At 38.7% G+C, this 15,271-nt stretch overlaps 2 long non-coding RNA genes across 2 annotated transcripts in view; one reads left to right on the forward strand and one right to left on the reverse strand.

Annotated features, from left to right (window-relative positions):
* Window positions 1-15,271, forward strand: part of LOC131273456 (uncharacterized) — a 407,742-nt gene that overhangs the window by 373,565 nt on the left and 18,906 nt on the right. The window lies entirely within an intron of this gene.
* Window positions 1,721-15,271, reverse strand: part of LOC111761125 (uncharacterized) — a 33,876-nt gene continuing 20,325 nt past the window's right edge. Inside the window, exon 4 of the long non-coding RNA XR_009180683.2 lies at window positions 1,721-1,881. This is a non-coding gene — a long non-coding RNA (uncharacterized lncRNA). The remainder of the gene's footprint in view (window positions 1,882-15,271) is intronic.

A 15,271-nucleotide genomic window follows, 5' to 3' on the forward strand; every position in this document is an offset into this window, starting at 1 on the left:
TCTCCAACCCAATGGAATGAAGCTAAAAATCAGTAAAAGAGGGAAAACTGGAAAATTTACAAATACATAGAAATTAAACGACATGCTCTTTTTATTTTTTTAGGAGGTATCAGGGATTGAACCCAGGATCTCATATGTGGGAGGCAGGCACTCAACCATCAGGCTACATCCAGTCCCCTAAACAACACAACCTTAAAAAACCAATGGTAAAAGAAGAAATCACAAGGGACGTTAGTGAATTTCACTTATGGGATGCAGCAAAGGCAGTGCTGAAAGGAAAATTTATCTTCTAAATGCCTGCCTTAAAAAAAGAATGTTCTTAAATCAGACATCTAACCTCAGAACTGGAGGATCTAGAAAAAGAACAAACTAACCCCCTCCATACAGGTGTTACTGTAAAGGGATTTTGCAGCTGTAACTCAAGTTTGTAATCATATGGCTAACTAAGAGAATGTCCTGGGCAATATGCTTCGTCATTTGGAGAAAATCTGCCCGTGGACGCCAGCCCTGGCGCATGCCCGTGGTGCTCCATCCCGCCCGGGCTCTTCCCTGCAGCCCGCCTGAGCTCTTCCCCTTCCAGCCGCCCGCCCTATGCCCTGTGCCCTGTGCCCTGTGGGCTCGCCGAGCCAGCCCCGACAGTCACGTCATTTGTTGTAATCAATCTTTTAATATATATCTCTACTAGTTCTGCTTCTCTGGCTAACTTTGAGAGATTACAATGATCTTAGGATAACACAACTGTTTTTCTTTACAAAGGAATTTACCACAAGCAAAAAAAAACACATGAATTAAAAGCTCTTTCTCATTACAGGGCACTAGGCTGTTTAGACTGAAGCGTCCTGTATGGAAGGTTGTCTGTGAGGCTCACTATAGAGCTCAATCCTGATCACTCATTTAATAGAGTACTAATTTTTAATATTAATGATTTTGAGTACTATCTATAATTATATGAAATATGCATTCGCACTGAATATTTAAAATGTACCTTTGTGCTAACAGAAAAAAAAACCCAAAAATATTTAAAACAACCAGGCTTCACCTATCATGTTTTAAAAGTTTGGCTATTAAGTTCTTAAAGGAACACAGTTTGGTATATACAAAGAGACTAATTACTTTTTTGGTGTGCTTCCAAGCTAAATTTTTGCATGTGATAAGAGAAAGTATTTGAGTTTATGGTAACATGAGATTGACAGATTTCCTTATCTAGCTATTTCCAAATTGACTCTTTCCTTAATTGTTAAGAGGCTTAACATACCCCCAAACCAATGTTAAACCCCTAAATAGTTAAAAAGACTCGTTTAGGAAATCTGGCTCCTCATAAAACAGCTGCGGAACGATGGGGAATTCACTGAACGTTCCTGAGTCTGCTTCTTGAGTCAGCAACTAATAAAGTGATTAAACACCCAGGAGAAGCCGAGCCCTGGCGGGCATCAGAGCCGCCATGTTGAACAGGACAGGCCAGACCCTGCCTCCCGGCCTTGGCGTCCACAGGGGGAGGCGCTTGGGCGGCGCCGTGGACTCCCTGCCCAGCACATCCGCCTGTGATCTGAACAAGATGATTTTCAGATTCCTGGCCTGAAGTCAAAATAACAAGGATTTCCAAATGACGTCCACAAAGCTGTATAGTAGTAAGGATTTCCCATGTCAACTCTGGTAAAATAAGTTTAAAAATCAGAAGTAGGTTTCATATATTTCCCCAGAAAGTGATTCAGCCATAGAATAGAACTAAGACTTTTATTCCTGCAATTCTGTTTATTACAACTTTCATAACTCTGAAGAGATTTGACCAGCTGAAGTTTTTCATGCGTTCAGGTATTTTGCATGATGTCTGATGTGATCAGTGATAAAGGCTGCAATGAAGTAGTAGCTGTGATCGTAACCCTGGAAGACAAAGACAGAGCTCATTAGAATTTATCTACTATTTTAAAACATTACTATTAGGGACACTCAATAAGTCTCTTGTGTCACTTAGTATGTAAATAGACAAAAATATTACCATATGAAGATTTATAATCAAGGCTGTTATACTTGCAACATTGTATGTTAAAAAAGCAGCAAAAATACAAAGAAAAATCAAACATTCTGGGAAGCAGATGTGGCTCAAGAAATTGGTCTCCCACCTATCACACGTGAGGCCCCTGGTTCAGTTCCTGGTTTCTCCTAAAGAAGACAGTGAGCAAGCACAACAGGCAGGCACAGTGAGCTGACATGACTAGATGACACAAGAGACACAGGAGGAAAAATATAATGAGAGACACGACAAAGCAGGGAGCAGAGGTGGCTTAAGCGATGAGGTTCCTCTCTCCCACATCAAAGGTCCCAGGTTTGGTTCCCAGTGCTGCTAAAGAAACAAAGATGCTGAACAGACACAGCAAGTACAAACAACAGGGGGGTGGGGAGAGATAAATAAATAAAATAAATCTTTAAAAAAACACAACATTCTACACTGCCTTGCTTTTAAATGCTGCCATTAGAATGCAAAAAAAGAAATAGAATGATTAAATATTCAAAGTAGACATGTGGTCACATCTACAGGGTATGAAAGAATCAAAGAGGATTTAGAGAGAAACATGGACAAGACATTTCAGTTCACAAAAGAAGCACATTGGTGTCAACAGGATAGTGAATATTAAAATACAAAACAAGGATACATTAATAAGAGATAATATGAAGATGCCCAAATGCCTTAGATTTATACCAAACCATTAAATATAGAGATCATAGTTTGGGGTGCCAAAAACAGCCATGGTTAGCCATGTCAAGAATTCCAACTCCTATCTAGAAAAAGCATCTTGCATCTTTATTTTTAGGAGAAAGGAATAGTTAATTAAACCCAAAACCCCTTAGCAATATATCAAATTTGGTAAAAAGTCAGTAAGCTCGTTTATACCCACCCACCCCCAAGAAACACAGAGAACTGAGCTAAAACAGACCTCAAGTGTCTGATCAATTATACGTACCCTATAAGTAGGCAGAGAGGTAATCCCTTCCCTGGGTGACTATGACACCTCCTCTGAGTACAAGACAGGGACAAGAGATTTCAAAAGGAAAAAGAAAAAAAGTTAAGGTCCAAAGAGCTTTCTAAGGGTATTAAACACAAGACAATCTTTCTGGGAGCATGAATCTCTCCAATGAAAGTTAGAATATAAGGAGGATGGAAATAAGAGAGAGAAAAAGTCTAAGAAAGACTTTTCTTACTTTCACCTTAATCTAACAAATGGTCTCTGATGGAGGTGGGGTGGGGTAGATAGAGCCAAAGGGGTTTTTATCTAAGTTCTTAAGATGTAAAAACAGGCAATATAAAAATAGCCCCTGAGTTTCAGGAAAACCCTAAGGTGTTTGATAAATTAATAAATGTTCTCAGTCTCTTACTTCCAGAGAGGCATCCAATACCTATCTTGAGAACAGCCATACATAAAGTCATGAATGTAATTTGAAAGCAATCAGCCTTCTAGTTTCCCATGGAAGTGAATCAGACAAGAGTGTTGTCAAGAGTGAGGCTGAGCCTTGACATTATTTGGTTTTGCATCGTTCAATGATCAGGCAAGTAGAAAAACCATCTTACTTGGGTTGCAGTTGATTAGGAAAATTTAGAGCTAAAGGACACTTTCCTATTGAAGAAAGAAACGTAAAAGCATTTCCCACCCATGTAATTCTTGACTTTTTAAGAGGTTCAACAGGCCCATGATTTTCATGACACAAAACTTGTGAAATACAGTACCAAGCTGTACTTGCCATTTTTCACACACCAATAGATGGGTCTGATTGAAAACAGGCACTGATGCAGGAAAACAGATGCCTCAAATACCTGCATGAGAAAAGCTCTCATGTGAACACGTATGCTTAGTCTCACGTGTTAAGAGCTTTGCATGGTCTCAGGGAGATGTTGAGTAGCTGCCATTGTTTTTACTATTATTATCACTATCACCACCTTTATCAAAAAAGTCCCAAGGAAAACAAGTGACAGCTTTGAGCTGTCAGGGATATATTGCAATATAATAGTGTATTTCATTTGAAAATCCAAAGGAAACCAAGATCCAACTTTCTGAAAATAGAAAATGCCTGTTATGAAAGACCAAGAGGAATTTTTAATAAAAAGGCAACAGGATACATGCGAACTATTTGCATTCTGGGAACTAGAAGATTTGAAGTTAAACAATTAGAGAGAAACTGTGTCACCTTGGACTAGTTCCAAGTTCTGTTTATTAATCTTTCATTAAATTACTGGGTATTTTAATGAAATACCAAGCTTGTGCAATTGCCTATAAGACTTACTTTCCCTCCTCTACCTCACGCTTCACATGGAAAAACAGGAAAATCTTTGGTAGCAAGACTTTGACTCTTGGAGTATAAAAATAAATGAACACATTCAGTCTTCACTGAACTCTCAAAAACACAGCTAAGCTGGGCAGTGTTTTTCTACAGTTTCCAGATCCAACTAGAAAAGCTCAGATGTGAAGCCCCAGGTTATTAAGTCTGTTAGGGTAAAGAGAAAAAGATTATTGAAGGGTCTGCACTTGCTTCTTTAAGAAACACTTACTGGGAAGCGGACTTGGCCCAGTGGTTAGGGTGTCTGTCTACCACATGGGAGGTCCGCGGTTCAAACCCCGGGCCTCCTTGACCCATGCGGAGCTGGCCCATGCGCAGTGCTGATGTGCGCAAGGAGTGCCCTGCCACGCAGGGGTGTCCCCCACGTAGGGGAGCCCCATGTACAAGGACTGTGCCCTGTAAGGAAAAGCCACCCAGTGTGAAAGAAAGTGCAGCCTGCCCAGGAATGGTGCCACCTACACAGAGAGCTGACACAATAAGATGACACAACAAAGAGAAAACACAGATTCCTGTGCTGCTGACAACAGAAGTGGACAAAAAGACACAGCAAATAGACACAGAGAACAGACAACTGGGGTGGGGGGGAAGGGGAGATAAATAAATAAATAAATAAATAAATAAATAAATATCTTTAAAAAAACAGGGATTTTCTTTTCTGTACAGGCAGCTATGAAGTTATCAGGAAGTAACTGTCCATCTGAAAGGAACTGGTCATCCTTTCCTTGATCACTTAGTATGTCCACATGAGAGCCTGGGTAGCATCATAAGCCTGTACAAAGAGCAGAAATGTTGAAAAAAGTGACTAGAAAGGTATTCTACAGAATGTCCTATACTAGAACCAAATAGAAATTTAGAGTCATTTCAGTCCCAAGAATCTGATTAAATCTGAAAAGTGTTTTTAAATTGGCTTAAAATCTGGCTTGTCTGGTTTTCATTTACAAGGTCTTCAGAAATCCATTTCCTAATTTTAGCTTCCTCTCAAATCAAGAAGTCTTAGATCAGTGGTAAGATCCTCTATCTCGAACATCGTCATAGTGTAGATTCCCTTTTTCATAGTGTAAACTCACCTCTATTGTTTTTAATCACTTCTTAAGTCCAATAAAAAACATGACTTTTTTCTCTTTCAAAATCTCTCCACAAATTGGCTCTTTCTTCTAACTACATTACCTTTTTCCATTTCCAAATATTTTCCATTTCAGATAATGTTTTTTTGTTTTGTTTTGTTCTGTTTTTTTTTTTGTCTCTAGTACATTCAGCTCCTCCTTCTGCTGTGTATTGAACAGCACCAAACCTCTACCCTCTCCATTAGCTTTCAGAGACCAGATTGGAATAATCTCAATTATATCAATGCATCCTCATACTTATTATCTGTAGAGCTGCCACTTGTTATAATACCATATTTTACCATCTACATGTAATTATTCTTGCTTACTCATATATACTCACTAACCACAAGTTTTATGCATTGACCAACACAAACAAAAACAAAGATTCCCCCTGCTAAGTATCATGCTTCTTAAAAGACTTACTTCCTTTAATCTTAAAGGAGAGATGAAGATGACCTATAAAGTCTGCCTAGTTCCTAAGTTTATGATTTCAAAATTCTGCATGGTCTCTTATCCTAGTAGTAAATTAAGTAACAGCCTAAACACAGCATAATTAAGATTGTAAAATCTCCTGCCACTTGGGAATAAATTATAAAAGCTTCCTTTTTAGGTTAACTGTGACTACCTCCCAACCCAGCCCAAATGATTGGTATTTTGCTCAACTATTCCATGAGACCACAAACCCTTGGTGGATGCAAAAGGGTCTTTTCTTCTTTGACAAAAGATCTCAGAACCCAGAAGAGACACTACACATGAAGACTCAAAGCATGGATGTACATGCATCCTCAGTTCTCAAAGTACCCAATTCTGTTTTTAGGACTCTTCGAATTTAATAAAAACCTAAGCCTAAACAAAACTCTGATCTAATGACTAAAGGATTAACCCTTCAATTGGTTAGAATTTCAACAATAGGAGTACATGTGTGAATGATTCTGAATACACAAGTATAATAGATATAAAGACCTTGTCGCTCAAGTATTTTCTGCTTGTTAATAGGTAGGTACATGACATGTTCATTTGTAAAATATTAAACCTTTGGTGGAATATGTCTGTGATGTGTATAACTTTTTAACAAATTTGAATACTTAAGAGTATTAATACAATACAAACATCCAATACCTACCTTCCATTTACTTTCACCTGATCCCAAATAGCCACTAAAGGCTTTTTTGCCCCAAAGACAGAGCACTGGGTTGCAAATTGGAGCAAATGGCGACAGACTTCAGAAACAAAGGGAATTTAAAAACAAAATTGTATTTAAAAAAAAGCAAATTGTATTTTGTTATTTATCTCTAAGTCAAATATAAAGATATTTTCAACTTGCCTAAAAACTGTGACTTGCCATGGAAACCCTTGTGAATATTTTCCTTTTGATATATTATGGACTTAGATTGTTGGGCACTCTATAATGCCACATCCTTGGTGTGTTTGTTAAAAGAACTAATAAGCAATAGGTGCTAAAAGAACTCATTAATGTACAAACAAGTTTATGTTCAGAGTTTTTACTCCTTTATTCCATTAAAAATTGATGTGTATTATGAAAAAGTTCATGCCTACCTTACTTAGGACATAGTATTAAATCTGAGATATAGCTCTCTGTAACAGTGCCAAGGAAGCACTGAGCCCTGGCCTTAAGCATGACATACCTTTGAATATAATTGTGTTCCACAATGTTTTTTTCAGTGGCTACAGTACAAAGGACTCTCAGCTTGAGTGCTTAGAGTGTATATATTTATACCTGTGCAATGTCTACTAGAGCTTTTCCCCCTTAATGCTTTGTTCTTTTAAAAGAACTTTTTTTGTGGCAACATGTAACCTAAAATTTGTGATTTTGACCATTTTTAAGTGAGTAATTCAGTGGTACTAATTGCATTCACAGTCTTATGCTACTATCACCACCATCCATTATCAAAACTTTTCCATCATCCCAGACAGAAACTCTGTACCCATTACACAATAACTCCCCATTTCCCCTCCCTCCAAGCCCCTGGTAACTTCTAATCTACTTTGTCTCTATGAATTTTCTTATTCTAGGTATTTCATGTAAGTGGAATCATACAATATTTATCCTTTTGTGTCTAGCTTATTTCACTCAGCTTATTGTACTCAAAGTTAATCCATGTTGAAACAGGTATCATCACTTTCTTCCTTTCCATGACAGTAATATTCCATCACATGTATACAGAACATTTTGTGTATCCAGTCGTGTCAATGGACACTTGAATTGTTTCCATCTTTTGGCTATTATGAACAATGCTTCTATGAACATTGGTGCACCAATATCTATGAATCCCTGCTTTCAATTCTTTTGGGTAAATACCTAGAAGCAGGAATACTGGGTCACATGGTAATTCTATGCTTAAATTTCTGAAGAACTATTTTCCACAGCAGCCTTACTATTTTACACTCCCATACACAATAGAAGAGGGCTCCAATTTTACCATGTTTTTGCCTACATTTATTTTTTTCTTGTTTAGTAGTACTCATCTTAGTTGGTGTGAGGTGGTATCTCATTGTGCTTTTTATTACTAGATACACCAAGTGGTTTTCTTTTTTTTATTAAGATTTAAAAAATTTTTTCTCCCCTCCCCTCCACCCTGTTGTCTGCTCTGTGTCCATTCACTATGTGTTCTTCTGTGTCTGCTTGCATTCTTGTCAGCAGCTCTGGGAATCTGTGTTTCTTTTTGTTACATCATCTTGCATCAGCTCTCCGTGTGTGCAGTGCCACTCCTGGGCAGGCTGTGCTTTTCTTTTTTCATGTGGGTTGGCTCTCTTCACAGGGCACACTCCTTGTGTGTGCGGTTCCCCTACACAGGGGACACCCCTGTGTGGCACGGCACTCCTTGTGCGCATCAGCACTGCACATGGGCCAGCTCACCACATGGGTCAGGAGGCCCGCAGTTTGAACCCTGGACCTCCTATGTGGTAGGCGGATGCTTTATCAGTTGAGTCAAATCCACTTCCCTCATTGTGCTTTTGATCTTCATTTTCCTGATAGTTAATATGTTGCGCATCTATCATATACTTACTGGTTATTTATATACCTTCTTTGGGGAAATTTCTTTTCAAATCCTTTGCTCATTTTTAAATTGCCTCATGTACAAAAACATGAAAAATAAAATCCTTATTTTAAAAATCCACCATCATGTCATGACCAGTTCAATTTTATAGTAGCTTAGGAAAGGTAAAATATTTGCTGTCGCAGCAAGAAACTGCTCTGAGAAATATTTTTATTTCTCTGTGGCATAACTAATATGATAAAGAATAAAAAGTCCTTTCTAAGGGAAGGAGATATTATTATTATTATTTTTTTACAATCAATGATATTTATTATGATCACAGTTGTGCATTCATCACTTCAATCATTATTAAAGCATTTTTATTTCTTTTTTTAAATTTTTTTTATTTTTTTAATTGATTTTGTAAAAATATTACATTAAAAAATATATATATGAGGACCCCTTCAACCCCACCACCCCCATCCCACCACTCCCCCCCCAGCAACACTCATTCCCATCATCATGACACATCCATTGCATTTGGTAAGTACGTCTCTGGGCACCTCTGCACCTCATGGTCAATGGTCCACATCATGGCCCATACTCTCCCACGTTCCATCCAGTGGGCCCTGTGAGGATTTATAATGTCCGGTGATTGCCCCTGAAGCACCATCCAGGGCAGCTCCAAGTCCCTAAGACGCCTCCACATCTCGTCTCTTCCTGCCATTCCCCATACCCATTAGTCACCATGTCCACTTTTCCCACTCCAATGCCACCTTTTCTCTGTGGACATTGGATTGTTTGTGTCCATTGCACCTCTATGTCAAGAGGAGGCTCAGATTCCTCATGGCACTCTAGGCTCCATGGTGTGGTGGTTGTCCTTCTTCAACTCCATCTTAGCTGAGTGAGGTGAGTCCAATAAATCAGATTGTAGGTGCTGGAGTCTCTTGAGGCTCAGGGCCTGGCTATCACATTGTCAGTCCAGAGATTCAGATCCCCTAAATATATCTTAAACCCCGACACCAACTACAACTCCAGCACAGTAGCATGAAAGTCTTAAGAAGAGAGGTCCCATCTGAGTCCAGATTCATCACGCATAAACACCAGCTCCAAAGAAGGGCCATCTGACATGGCAGTTAACCCCATCTGCCATGACCATAGCACCCATGGGCCTCTTTAGCTCTCAAAGGAACCAATACCTGGGGGTTGTATCTACTTTATCTGTCTCTTACTCTCTGCTCAGTTGTGCATAAGGGCAATCCTTCTGACAGCCTCCAGACTCTTTTTTAGAGACTCGTAGCCATATAAACTCATTTCTCCTTTCCATTTCCCCCTTAGATTAGGTCAAACAGCATTTTAAAGTCATGTTATTTTATGTAGACAGGGATATTCTGCTGATCCGCATTGAACCTTCCATTCAAGGTCATTCTCCAGTTGCATCAACAGTTGGTAGTTGATAGTGATCCCTCGGTGCCAGGGAGGCTCATCCCCAGGTGTCATGTCCCACGCTGGAGGGAAGGCATTGCATTTACATGCTGAGTTTGGCTTCGAGACTGGCCACATTTGAGGCACAATGCTGCTCTAGGCCTTGTTCTTATTTCAGGCATATCAGCTCACAAGCATAGTCATTAGCGTCAGGGGCTCACTATTGGAACCTCATTTCTTCCCGGTCCTTGCTGCTGCACCTGGGAGACTGTCACTGCTCCCCTAGGGACCACAACAGAGCACCACTGGCCAGGAACTCAGTACCCCCCCAGCTGTAGTTTTTAATTGTTGCCACTATGAGTATATCCAAACATTACCATGCACTCTGGACATATGTCCTGTATAGCTCCCTGTCAGCCATATATCACCTGTCAATAGTATCCTATACCAGTATTCCTCCGTTGCCATTGTTGAACCACTCTGTGATCCAGAACTTCCTGAAAATTGAAGCCCAATATAATGTCAGGATCCCTTACTAGCAAAATGGCATATAGCGATGGGTTTAAAGGTTAGATATAGAATACGTGTTTACTTGGAAAAAATTCTACATCCTATCTTTTTCTTTTTCTTTTTTTTCCCCCTAATTATTGAACTTCTCTTAACAAGAGCCCTAGACCACAGCAATTCATATATATAATATACAGCACTCCCACACATCCACCACAAAACCTTTTCCCTTCCACAGCGATACTCTTAGACCCTATTCACATCATATTTACTTAAAGTGATGTACAGAGTCTGAGACAATAGCTTTCAAACAAAGTGACATCTGTGCTTACATTGTGGTGCTTACTTTAGGATACAGTTTTCTAATTTTTTAGTTATCCTATGTTTTACATTATGGTTTACATTATCAGTCTGTCATCTCCTATATGTTATGGTGTAATATTACATGTTTTATATCCATCCTTGTGTACTCTCATGAAACTCCTCTCTTACCCCCCATTTACCTTGGTTCCACACATTTAACATCCATTTTCCCATCCACCTTGGTGCCCACAGTGACAGCCAACCTCCGTTTCCTGAGGAGCCACGTCCAGAGATACTTGCAACACTGTTCACGGACTGACTTGCTCAACTGCCCCAATGCCCTGGGAGCCACCCTTTCTCTCGAGAGATACAGTTCCCTCTATTTGATGGCATTAGTCCTCCCCAGGATGTGGGTCCACCCCCACTCTCACTGCTTGGGTCTCTACCCAATGGTGCCACCCACTCTGGCAAAATGAGTATTCAGACATTCCTCAGGAGCCCGTCCCACATCGGACCATCCCCTCCGAGCATTCTAAACAGGTAACCTTCTTTATTATATTTTGATACGATTTTCTCGGCATTTTACTCTCCACCAACACCTGACATTCTCCTATGTTCGTATGCTACTCCTCCCTCCCCCCACTTTTGGGCAATATTACCCATCCGCCCATCCCCAGCCACCCTCAAACCCGCAAAGCCCCTCCCAAAGGCAACCCCTTGCCCCCATTTTATCTCTTCTTTGTGTTCATACCACCAGCTCATCATAAATTCCACCCCTGCAGACATCGGCTCACATCCTTCCTCCACCCCCCGATTTCCTGTAAGCCTATCATTCAGCCTCTTGCTCTCTGAGGCAGCTTGCTTATTTCATATCATTGAGGTCATGTAGTATTTGTCCTTCAATGCCTGGGTTGCTTCACTCAACATAAGGTTCTCAAGATTCATCCATGTTATCACGTGTGTTTGTAGTGTATTTGTTCTTACAGCCAAGTAGTATTCCATTGTGTGTATATACCACATTTTATTGATCCACTCATCTGTTGATGGGCATTTGGGTTGATTCCAACTTTTGGCAATAGTGAACAATGCTGCTATGAACATTGGTGTACATATATCGGTTTGTGTCCTTGTTTTCAGTTCTGCTGGGTATATACCCAGCAGTGGTATTGCTGGGTCATATGGCAAATCTATGGCTAGTTTTTTGAGAAACTGCCATACTGTCCTCCAGAATGGTTGGATCCTTCTGCATTCCCACCAGCAGTGGATGAGTGTTCCCCTTTCTTCACATCCTCTCCAGCATTTGTATTCTATTTTTTTCATAGCTGCCAATCTTATGGGTGTAAGATGGTATCTCATTGTAGTTTTGATTTGCATTTCCCTGATAGCTAGAGATTTGGAGCATTTTTTCATGTGCTTTTTAGCCATTTGTATTTCTTCTTTGGAGAAGTGTCTGTTTAAATCTTTTTCCCATTTTTTAAATGGGTTGTTTATCTTTTTATTTTCAAGATATATGAGTTCTTTATATATGCAAGTTATAAGTTTCTTATCAGATATATGGTTGCCAAATATTTTCTCCCACTGTGTGGGCTCCCTTTTTACTTTCTTAACAAACTCCTTTGAGGTGCAGAAGGCTTTAATTTTGAGGAAGTCCCATTTATCTATTAGTTCTTTTGCTGCTCGTGCTTTTGGTGTGATATTCATGAAGCCATTTCCTATTACAAGGTCCTGTAGATATTTCCCTACACTGCTTTCTAAGGTTTTTATGGTCTTGGCTCTTATATTTAGGTCTTTGATCCATCTTGAGTTGATCTTTGTATAAGGTGTGAGATAGTAATCCTCTTTCATTCTTCTACATATGGCTATCCAGTTCTCCAGGCACCATTTGTTGAATAGGCCACTCTCTCCCAGTTGAGAGGGTTTGGTGGCTTTATTGAATATTATGTGGCTATATATGTGAGGTTCTATATCAAAGCTTTCAATTCGATTCCATTGGTCTGTGTGTCTCTCCTTAGGCCAATACCATGCTGTTTTCACCACCGTAGCTTTGTAGTATGTTTTGAAGTCAGGTAGTGTGATTCCTCCAATTTCACTTTTCTTTTTCAGTATGTCTTTGGCTATTCGGGGTCTCTTTCCTTTCCAAATAAATTTCAAAGTTAGTTTTTCTAGTTCCTTAAAGAAGGCTGTGTTGATTTTTATTGGGTTGCATTGAATGTGTAGATCAGTTTTGGTAGGATAGACATCTTAATAATATTCAGTCTTCCTATCCATGAACAAGGAGTATTCTTCCATTTATTTAGGTCTTCTTTGATTTCCTTGAACTGTCTTGTATAGTTCTCGGTGTATAAGTTTTTTACCTCTTTAATTAAATTTATTCCTAAATATTTGAATTTTTTATTTACTATTATGAATGGTATTTGTTTCTTGATTTCCTCCTGATCTTGCTCATTATTGGTGTACAGAAATGCTACTGATTTTTGCGCATTGATCTTATAACCTGCGACTTTACTAAACTCATTTATGAGTTCTAGAAGCTTTGTTGTAGATCTCTCAGGGTTTTCTATGTATAGGATCATGTCATCTGCAAATAATGAAATTTTGACTTCTTCCTTTCCAGTTTGAATGCCTTTTATATCTGGTTCTTGCCTCAGTGCTCGAGCAAGTACTTCTAAGACAATGTTAAACAGGAGCGGAGACAATGGGCATCCTTGTCTTGTTCCTGAGTTTAGAGGGAAGGAGTCTAGGATTTCTCCATTGTAAACAATGTTGGCTTTAGGTTTTTCATATATACTCTTTATCATGTTCAAAAAATTTCCTTGTGTTCCAATCTTTTGGAGTGTTTTTATCAAGAAAGGGTGCTGTATTTTGTCAAATGCTTTTTCTGCATCTATAGATATAATCATGTGATTTTTTCCCATCAATCTGTTTATATGGTGTATTACGTTGATTGATTTTCTTATGTTGAACCATCCTTGCATACCTGGGATGAATCCCACTTGGTCATGGTGTATAATTCGTTTAATGTGTTGTTGAATACGATTAGCAAGTATTTTGTTAAGTATTTTTGCGTCTAGGTTCATTAGAGAAATTGGCCTGTAATTTTCCTTTCTTGTGGTGTCTTTGTTTGGCTTTGGTACTAGGGTAATGTTGGCATCATAGAAGGAGTTCGGCAATGTTCTTTCTGTTTTGATTTTTTGGAATAGTTTCAGCAGGATTGGTGTTAGTTCTTTCCGGAATGTTTTGTAAAATTCACCTATGAAGCTGTCTGGTCCTGGGCTCTTCTTAGTGGAGAGATTTTTAATAACTGATTCTATCTCTCTGCTTGTGATTGGTTTGTTAAGATCATCAATTTCTTCTTTTGTCAATATGGGCTACTTATGTGTTTCTAGGAATTTGTCCATTTCCTCTAAATTGTCATTTTTGTTGGAATATAGTTTTTCAAAGTATCCTCTTATGATAGTCTTTATTTCTGTGGGGTCAGTGGTGATATTGCCTTTCTCATATCTTATTTTGTGTATTTGCATCTTCTCTCTTTTTTTCTTTGTTAGTCTCACTAAAGGTTTGTAAATTTTGTTGATCTTCTCAAAAAAACAGCTCTTGTTCTTGTTTATCTTTACAAGTGCTTTCTTATTTTCTATTTCATTTAGTTCTGCTCTTATCTTTGTTATTTCCTTCCTTCTTCTTCCTGTTGGGTTACTTTGTTGTTGTTTTTCTAATTCCTTCAAATGTGCAGTTAGCTCTTCAATTTTTGCTCTTTCTTCTTTTTTGATATATGAGTTTATGGCTATAAATTTCCCTCTCAGTACTGCTTTTGCTGCATCCCATAAATTTTGGTATGTTGTGTTCTCATTATCATTTGTTTCAAGGTAGTCATTGATTTCTTTTGAGATTTCCTCTTTGACCCACTGTTTTTCTAAGAGTGTGCTGTTTAATTTCCAAATTGTGGTGTGAAACCTGGGCTTCTGTCCCTTGCAAATTTCCATCTTGACTCCACTGTGGTCAGAGATATTGTTTTGTATGATTTCAATCTTTCTGAATTCATTCAGCCTTTCTTTGTGTCCTAGCATATGGTCTATCTTGGAGAATGATCCATGTGCGCTTGAGAAAATGTATATCCTGCTGTGTTTGGGTGTAATGATCTATATATGTCTATTAGATCCTGCTCCTCTAATATACTGTTCAAATGTTTTGTTTCTTTAGTGATTCTCTTTTGAGATGTTCTGTCCAGAGTTGATAGTGGTGTATTAAAATCCCCCACTATAATTGTAGATGCATCTATTGTTTCACTTAGTTTTTCCAGCGTTTGCCTCACATATTTAGAGGCGCCCTTGTTAGGAGCATAAATATTTATGATTGTTCGATCTTCTTGACAGATTTTCCCTTTCACTAAAATGTAGTATCCTTCTTTGTCTCTCACAATTGTTTCACATTTAAAGTCTATTTTGTCTGATATTAATATAGCTACTCCTGCCTTTTTTTGGTTATTGTTTGCTTGTATGATTGTTTTCCAGCCATTCACTTTCAATCTCCATGCATCTCTGGGTCTAAGATGTGTCTCTTGTAGACAGCATACGGATGGGTCATATTTCCTTATCCAATGTCCCA

This window comes from Dasypus novemcinctus, chromosome 15 (genome assembly GCF_030445035.2).
Source record: "Dasypus novemcinctus isolate mDasNov1 chromosome 15, mDasNov1.1.hap2, whole genome shotgun sequence".
Lineage (NCBI taxonomy): Eukaryota > Metazoa > Chordata > Mammalia > Cingulata > Dasypodidae > Dasypus > Dasypus novemcinctus.